At 46.2% G+C, this 9,583-nt stretch overlaps 1 pseudogene; it reads left to right on the top strand.

Moving 5' to 3' along the window:
• The first annotated feature begins 435 nt into the window (after positions 1-435).
• Positions 436-863, top strand: LOC115187521 (traf2 and NCK-interacting protein kinase pseudogene; annotated as a pseudogene).
• The last annotated feature ends 8,720 nt before the right edge of the window (positions 864-9,583 follow it).

Below are 9,583 nucleotides of genomic sequence, written 5' to 3'. Positions count from 1 at the left end.
CTGAACGTCTGATTAGTTCCTATACACAGAACTATGTTCATAATACATACATCATATATTAGTAATAATACTACGTTGTAAAACATTTCAATATGAAAGAGTGGTGACCAAGTGTATGACGTCTACATGGATGTTATGTACCTACAACAAAGTTGATTGGCCCTTGTTGAACTCATGTAGTTTGATACATCGCAATGTTTCCATTTATAAATCTCTTTTACAAAAAGTTCCACTTTACCTAACATCGTTACTAAACTTTATACAAACCAGTTACCACACCCCGGTGTCAGAGATAGCTTACTCTGGAAACTCCTTTTGTCACTACCTAGTTGAAAGGATTCCATTCATCAAATCGGGCTTTCCTCTGGAGTGGGAGTGGTTTACAGATTTGCCACGCCCGCGGCGTCTTTGATTGACATAGCTCAAAAGCAGCAGCAGCAGCAGCAGCCAGCAAACCGTGAGTTGTCGCTCTGTCGGTTGAACCTACAGACATGGATTCGGTGCTGCTGCTGATCATGTTCACGTCCCGTTATAGTCACACACCAGCATATCTGCTCCAGCAGCGTTTTTTTCATTAACGTCGGTCACCTCTAAGCCTACTGACAAACTGGGATATATTATATTTGATCTTTTTTATTTTCTCTGTCGCCATCTCTCCATCGCTTATCAGTTTGAAAGAGGAAGGCAGGCTCGTTTCCCCGCGGAAGAGGGCAGCCTATAGCGGGCGCCAAGGGCATTTACTCCGTGGTCTCGTTGTCTGGATGATTTCTGATTCTGGGGATTTTTTCAATATTTGATTTGAATCATGGCGACTGATTCCCCTGCCCGGAGTCTGGATGAGATCGACCTGTCTGCTCTACGGGTAAGATAAAGCCGGGTCTGCATCATGTATCTGTTTCAGTATCAGAGATGGCTACTACTCTCTCTCTGTGTGTGAGACAACGCTTATAAAATGGGTCAAATTCCCCATCCCAACATACAGCCACCAACATGGCAGACTGGCCTACCGATGTTTGTGCATGAGCAAAACATATCCAAATATCGAATTATGCAGGCGTATATAGCACTGTTCATAGCCTAATAGCAGGTGGTTATACAATGTAACATAGCACTGTTCATAGCCTAATAGCAGTTGGTTATACAATGTAACATAGCACTGTTCATAGCCTAATAGCAGGTGGTTATACAATGTAACATAGCACTGTTCATAGCCTAATAGCAGGTGGTTATACAATGTAACATAGCACTGTTCATAGCCTAATAGCAGGTGTTCATAGCCTAATAGCAGGTGGTTATACAATGTAACATAACACTGTTCATAGCCTAATAGCAGGTGGTTATACAATGTAACATAACACTGTTCATAGCCTAATAGCAGGTGGTCATAGCCTAATAGCAGGTGGTTATACAATGTAACATAGCACTGTTCATACCCTAATAGCAGGTGGTTATACAATGTAACATAACACTGTTCATAGCCTAATAGCAGGTGTTCATAGCCTAATAGCAGGTGGTTATACAATGTAACATAACACTGTTCATAGCCTAATAGCAGGTGGTCATAGCCTAATAGCAGGTGGTTATACAATGTAACATAGCACTGTTCATAGCCTAATAGCAGGTGGTTATACAATGTAACATAGCACTGTTCATAGCATAATAGCAGGTGTTCATAGCCTAATAGCAGGTGGTTATACAATGTAACATAACACTGTTCATAGCCTAATAGCAGGTGGTTGGTTATACAATGTAACATAACACTGGTCATAGCCTAATAGCAGGTGGTTATACAATGTAACATACCACTGTTCATAGCCTAATAGCAGGTGGTTATACAATGTAACATAACACTGTTCATAGCCTAATAGCAGGTGGTCATAGCCTAATAGCAGGTGGTTATACAATGTAACATAACACTGTTCATAGCCTAATAGCAGGTGGTTGGTTATACAATGTAACATAACACTGGTCATAGCCTAATAGCAGGTGGTTATACAATGTAACATACCACTGTTCATAGCCTAATAGCAGGTGGTTATACAATGTAACATAACACTGTTCATAGCCTAATAGCAGGTGGTCATAGCCTAATAGCAGGTGGTTATACAATGTAACATAACACTGTTCATAGCCTAATAGCAGGTGGTCATAGCCTAATAGCAGGTGGTTATACAATGTAACATAACACTGTTCATAGCCTAATAGCAGGTGGTTATACAATGTAACATAACACTGTTCATAGCCTAATAGCAGGTGGTCATAGCCTAATAGCAGGTGGTTATACAATGTAACATAGCACTGTTCATACCCTAATTGCAGGTGGTTATACAATGTAACATAACACTGTTCATAGCCTAATAGCAGGTGTTCATAGCCTAATAGCAGGTGGTTATACAATGTAACATAACACTGTTCATAGCCTAATAGCAGGTGGTCATAGCCCAATAGCAGGTGGTCATAGCCTAATAGCAGGTGGTTATACAATGTAACATAACACTGTTCATAGCCTAATAGCAGTTGGTTATACAATGTAACATAACACTGTTCATAGCCTAATAGCAGGTGGTCATAGCCTAATAGCAGGTGGTCATAGCCTAATAGCAGGTGGTTATACAATGTAACATAACACTGTTCATAGCCTAATAGCAGGTGGTCATAGCCTAATAGCAGGTGGTCATAGCCTAATAGCAGGTGGTTATACAATGTAACACAGCACTGTTCGTAGCCTAATATCAGGTGGTCATAGCCTAATAGCAGGTGGTCATAGCCTAATAGCAGGTGGTCATAGCCTAATGACAGGTGTTCATAGCCTAATAGCAGGTGGTCATAGCCTAATAGCAGGTGGTCATAGCCTAATAGCAGGTGGTCATAGCCTAATAGCAGGTGGTCATAGCCTAATAACAGGTGTTCATAGCCTAATATCAGGTGGTCATAGCCTAATAGCAGGTGTTCATAGCCTAATAGCAGGTGGTCATAGCCTAATAACAGGTGTTCATAGCCTAATAGCAGGTGGTCATAGCCTAATAGCAGGTGGTCATAGCCTAATAGCAGGTGGTCATAGCCTAATAGCAGGTGGTCATAGCCTAATAACAGGTGTTCATAGCCTAATATCAGGTGGTCATAGCCTAATAGCAGGTGTTTATAGCCTAATAGCAGGTGGTCATAGCCTAATAACAGGTGTTCATAGCCTAATAACAGGTGTTCATAGCCTAATAGCAGGTGGTCATAGCCTAATAACAGGTGTTCATAGCCTAATAGCAGGTGGTCATAGCCTAATAGCAGGTGGTCATAAAATGTAACACAACAGATGAACATACTCAGTGGAAAAACGTCAACCAAGTCTTTCTCTTTCGACTGGTTTACTAACGACTAACCTAGATAAACAATGGTTAGGTATGAAATAGCATGACAGCATAGCCATGTAATCTGATGTCATGGTTTGACATCACATTTATATGTCATATATTGTCTATATTACAATACCTTGATATATCAGTGTAGATGCTAAACTATGCTAAGCCAGTAATGCTAGTGGCTAGGCTACCTGTAGACTGTGTTGTCTGTGCACTCTTAGAGAAAATGGTTCCAAATGGGTTCTGCAGCTATCCCAATAGGAGAACCCTTTTTGGTTCCAGGTAGAACTATTTTATTTTCCATGTAGAACCCTGTGTGGAAAGGGTTCTACATGGAACCCAAAAGGGTTGTACCTGGAACCAAAAGTGGTTCTTCAAAGGGTTCTCCTATGGGGACAGCCAAAAAACCCTTTATGGTTCTAGATGGCAGTTTTTTTCTAAGATCGTAGACTGGGGCTGTAGGCTACTGTGGCTGTTGCTGCACTCTCTGGTTCTTTTGTTAACCCTGAGCAAAGACACACACACACACACACACACACACACACACACACACACACACACACACACACACACACACACACACACACACACACACACACACACACACACACACACACACACACACACACACTGCATGATGGATACACCTACTCTGCAAGATGATGTGTGTACATTTGCATTTGTTTGTGTGTGTGGTCAGGTACTGTGTATAGATATAAGCTAATGCCATATGACCCACCGACTAGTAAAAAGGATGATAGACAGTTTATTGATGCCATTCTAGAATCTCCATGACATAACTCACAATATGACACAGTAAACAACATAGTACTGTAGTAGCATGTTGAGGTTGCCAGGTTGGACAGAGCAAGTCTAGAACTGAGCTGTACAGTGGCCTATTGAGGTTGCCAGGTTGTGCAGAGCCAGTCTAGCTGAGCTGTACAGTGGCCTGTGTGGATTACAGTTCTCCACCAGTCAGTCGCAGACATTAATCCACTGGTTAGTGGGTCACTGGCTAGACTGGCCTAGGAACCGCTGGACAGACGAGTGTGTGTGTGCGTGTGTGTGTTGGGAAATCCTGACTGAGAAGTGGTCAGAGAATTGGTGATACAGCACACACACACACACACACACACACACACACACACACACACACACACACACACACACACACACACACACACACACACACACACACACACACACACACACACACAGTCAGAAGCCAGGCAGTCAGCTGATGACATCAACAGATCAGCAGGACAGCACTGACCACACACACACACACACACACACACAAGTGTAGAGTGAGGAGCTGATGAATGAGAGAGACAAAGGCAAAGTGAAAAAGAGGGAACGAGGAAGGGAGAGAGAAAAATAGATGGAGAGCGAGAGAAAGAGAGAGATTGAGTGCCAGGTATGTCACTGATGACACCCTATCCTCCACTACTTTTGGCCAGAGCACTAGCTGTTATAGACGACACTCTCAACCTAAACCCACCTAAACCCCAGAACTGACCTACATACATCTTATTCATGAATTATCTGTGTGTGTCACACTTAAATGACTCCCCCTGAATGTGTCTGGGTGATCTAATTTACAGCTGAGCCACAAGACCCCCTTATTCACACTATTTCCCTAGCCTCTCACACACACACACACACACACACACACACTTTAGAGCCATAGAGTTTGAAGAATGTGTACAAGGCCTCGCGAGGAGCTGAACAGAGAATCAACATTTGTGTGTGAGTACAGTAGAGTCCTTCTCTCATGACAGTGGTTGTTTAGATACGACCAGTTACAACGTGACTCCCATTATCCACTAACCTATTGTAATCTAATCATCTCACACACACACCCTGAGAGCCCATTCTGCTGTATATAGTCATGATGACGGACACTTTTCTATCAGTTAGTCTGAGGATATGAATGAACTGGAGCAGCAGAAACACTCTGTTTTACTCTGTTCACACACACTTAGACACACTTGATCACTAACCCTTGTGTGGGCTTGTTTAGAAGAGTGAGTGTTTCTCGTGGATACCACAGGAGGTAAAGAAGGAAGAAGAGAGGAGAGATGAGATGAGGAGATAGCTAGAGAGAGAACATAAAAGAGAGTAGAAGTGCCACAGTGGTGCTTAGATACTGCTGGAATGAGAGATGGAGGGAGAGACAGATGGAGGGAGAGATGGAGGGAGAGACAGATGGAGGGAGAGATGGAGGGAGAGACAGATGGAGGGAGAGACAGATGGAATGAGAGATGGAGGGAGAGACAGATGGAGGGAGAGATGGAGGGAGAGACAGATGGAATGAGAGATGGAGGGAGAGACAGATGGAGGGAGAGACAGATGGAATGAGAGATGGAGGGAGAGACAGATGGAGGGAGAGACAGATGGAGTGAGAGATGGAGGGAGAGACAGATGGAATGAGAGATGGAGGGAGAGACAGATGGAGGGAGAGATGGAGGGAGAGACAGATGGAGGGAGAGACAGATGGAATGAGAGATGGAGGGAGAGACAGATGGAGGGAGAGACAGATGGAGTGAGAGATGGAGGGAGAGACAGATGGAATGAGAGATGGAGGGAGAGACAGATGGAGGGAGAGACAGATGGAGTGAGAGATTTAGGGAGAGACAGATGGAATGAGAGACAGATGGCATGAGAGATGGAGGGAGAGACAGATGGAGGGAGAGACAGATGGAATGAGAGATGGAGGGAGAGACAGATGGAGGGAGAGACAGATGGAGTGAGAGATGGAGGGAGAGACAGATGGAATGAGAGACAGATGGCATGAGAGATGGAGGGAGAGACAGATGGAATGAGAGATGGAGGGAGAGACAGATGGAGGGAGAGACAGATGGAATGAGAGATGGAGGGAGAGACAGATGGAGGGAGAGACAGATGGAGTGAGAGATGGAGGGAGAGACAGATGGAATGAGAGACAGATGGCATGAGAGATGGAGGGAGAGACAGATGGAATGAGAGATGGAGGGAGAGACAGATGGAGGGAGAGACAGATGGAATGAGAGATGGAGGGAGAGACAGATGGAATGAGAGATGGAGGGAGAGTCAGATGGAGGGAGAGACAGATGGAGTGAGAGACAGATGGAATGAGAGATGGAGGGAGAGACAGATGGAATGAGAGATTGAGGGAGAGACAGATGGAATGAGAGATGGAGGGAGAGTCAGATGGAATGAGAGATTGAGGGAGAGAGATGGAGGGAGAGTCAGATGGAATGAGAGATTGAGGGAGAGAGATGGAGGGAGAGAGATGGAATGAGAGATGGAGGGAAGACAGATGGAATGAGAGATGGAGGGAGAGACAGATGGAATGAGAGATGGAGGGAGAGTCAGATGGAGGGAGAGACAGATGGAATGAGAGATGGAGGGAGAGACAGATGGAGTGAGAGACAGATGGAATGAGAGATGGAGGGAGAGACAGATGGAATGAGAGATGGAGGGAGAGACAGATGGAGGGAGAGACAGATGGAGGGAAGACAGATGGAATGAGAGATGGAGGGAGAGACAGATGGAGGGAGAGATGGAGGGAGAGACAGATGGAGGGAGAGACAGATGGAATGAGAGATGGAGGGAGAGACAGATGGAGGGAGAGACAGATGGAGTGAGAGATGGAGGGAGAGACAGATGGAATGAGAGATGGAGGGAGAGACAGATGGAGGGAGAGACAGATGGAGTGAGAGATTTAGGGAGAGACAGATGGAATGAGAGACAGATGGCATGAGAGATGGAGGGAGAGACAGATGGAGGGAGAGACAGATGGAATGAGAGATGGAGGGAGAGACAGATGGAGGGAGAGACAGATGGAGTGAGAGATGGAGGGAGAGACAGATGGAATGAGAGATGGAGGGAGAGACAGATGGAGGGAGAGACAGATGGAGTGAGAGATTTAGGGAGAGACAGATGGAATGAGAGACAGATGGCATGAGAGATGGAGGGAGAGACAGATGGAGGGAGAGACAGATGGAATGAGAGATGGAGGGAGAGACAGATGGAGGGAGAGACAGATGGAGTGAGAGATGGAGGGAGAGACAGATGGAATGAGAGACAGATGGCATGAGAGATGGAGGGAGAGACAGATGGAATGAGAGATGGAGGGAGAGACAGATGGAGGGAGAGACAGATGGAATGAGAGATGGAGGGAGAGACAGATGGAATGAGAGATGGAGGGAGAGTCAGATGGAGGGAGAGACAGATGGAGTGAGAGACAGATGGAATGAGAGATGGAGGGAGAGACAGATGGAATGAGAGATTGAGGGAGAGACAGATGGAATGAGAGATGGAGGGAGAGTCAGATGGAATGAGAGATTGAGGGAGAGAGATGGAGGGAGAGTCAGATGGAATGAGAGATTGAGGGAGAGAGATGGAGGGAGAGACAGATGGAATGAGAGATGGAGGGAAGACAGATGGAATGAGAGATGGAGGGAGAGACAGATGGAATGAGAGATGGAGGGAGAGTCAGATGGAGGGAGAGACAGATGGAATGAGAGATGGGGGTAGAGACAGATGGAGTGAGAGACAGATGGAATGAGAGATGGAGGGAGAGACAGATGGAATGAGAGATGGAGGGAGAGACAGATGGAGGGAGAGACAGATGGAGGGAAGACAGATGGAATGAGAGATGGAGGGAGAGACAGATGGAATGAGAGATTGAGGGAGAGAGATGGAGGGAGAGACAGATGGAATGAGAGATTGAGGGAGAGAGATGGAGGGAGAGACAGATGGAATGAGAGATGGAGGGAAGACAGATGGAATGAGAGATGGAGGGAGAGACAGATGGAGGGAGAGACAGATAGAATGAGAGATGGAGGGAGAGACAGATGGAATGAGAGATGGAGGGAGAGACAGATGGAGGGAGAGACAGATGGAATGAGAGATGGAGGGAGAGACAGATGGAGGGAGAGACAGAGTGGAGTGAGAGATGGAGGGAGAGACAGATGGAATGAGAGATGGAGGGAGAGACAGATGGAGGGAGAGATGGAGGGAGAGACAGATGGAGGGAGAGACAGATGGAATGAGAGATGGAGGGAGAGACAGATGGAGGGAGAGACAGATGGAGTGAGAGATGGAGGGAGAGACAGATGGAATGAGAGATGGAGGGAGAGACAGATGGAGGGAGAGACAGATGGAGTGAGAGATTTAGGGAGAGACAGATGGAATGAGAGACAGATGGCATGAGAGATGGAGGGAGAGACAGATGGAGGGAGAGACAGATGGAATGAGAGATGGAGGGAGAGACAGATGGAGGGAGAGACAGATGGAGTGAGAGATGGAGGGAGAGACAGATGGAATGAGAGACAGATGGCATGAGAGATGGATGGAGAGACAGATGGAATGAGAGATGGAGGGAGAGACAGATGGAGGGAGAGACAGATGGAATGAGAGATGGAGGGAGAGACAGATGGAGGGAGAGACAGATGGAGTGAGAGATGGAGGGAGAGACAGATGGAATGAGAGACAGATGGCATGAGAGATGGAGGGAGAGACAGATGGAATGAGAGATGGAGGAGAGACAGATGGAGGGAGAGACAGATGGAATGAGAGATGGAGGGAGAGACAGATGGAATGAGATGATGGAGGGAGAGACAGATGGAGGGAGAGACAGATGGAGTGAGAGACAGATGGAATGAGAGATGGAGGGAGAGACAGATGGAATGAGAGATTGAGGAGAGACAGATGGAATGAGAGATGGAGGGAGAGACAGATGGAATGAGAGATTGAGGGAGAGAGATGGAGGGAGAGTCAGATGGAATGAGAGATTGAGGAGAGAGATGGAGGAGAGAGATGGAATGAGGATGGAGGGAAGACAGATGGAATGAGAGATGGAGGGAGAGACAGATGGAATGAGAGATGGAGGGAGAGAGATGGAGGGAGAGACAGATGGAATGAGAGATTGGAGGAGAGACAGATGGAGTGAGAGACAGATGAATGAAGATGGAGGGAAGACAGATGGAATGAGAGATGGAGGGAGAGACAGATGGAGGGAGAGACAGATGGAGGGAAGACATGGAATAGAGATGGAGGAGATACATGGAGGGAGAGATGGAGGGAGAGACAGATGGAGGGAGAGACAGATGGAATGAGAGATGGAGGGAGAGACAGATGGAGGGAGAGACAGATGGAGTGAGAGATGGAGGGAGAGAAGATGGAATGAGAGATGGAGGGAGAGACAATGGAGAGAGACAGATGATGAAGAGATTTAGGGAGAG

Source organism: Salmo trutta, unplaced genomic scaffold (assembly GCF_901001165.1).
Source record: "Salmo trutta unplaced genomic scaffold, fSalTru1.1, whole genome shotgun sequence".
NCBI classification, from domain to species: Eukaryota; Metazoa; Chordata; class Actinopteri; order Salmoniformes; family Salmonidae; genus Salmo; species Salmo trutta.
The sequence above is the reverse complement of the archived record's forward strand: the minus strand, read 5'-3'. Positions and strand labels throughout refer to the sequence as shown.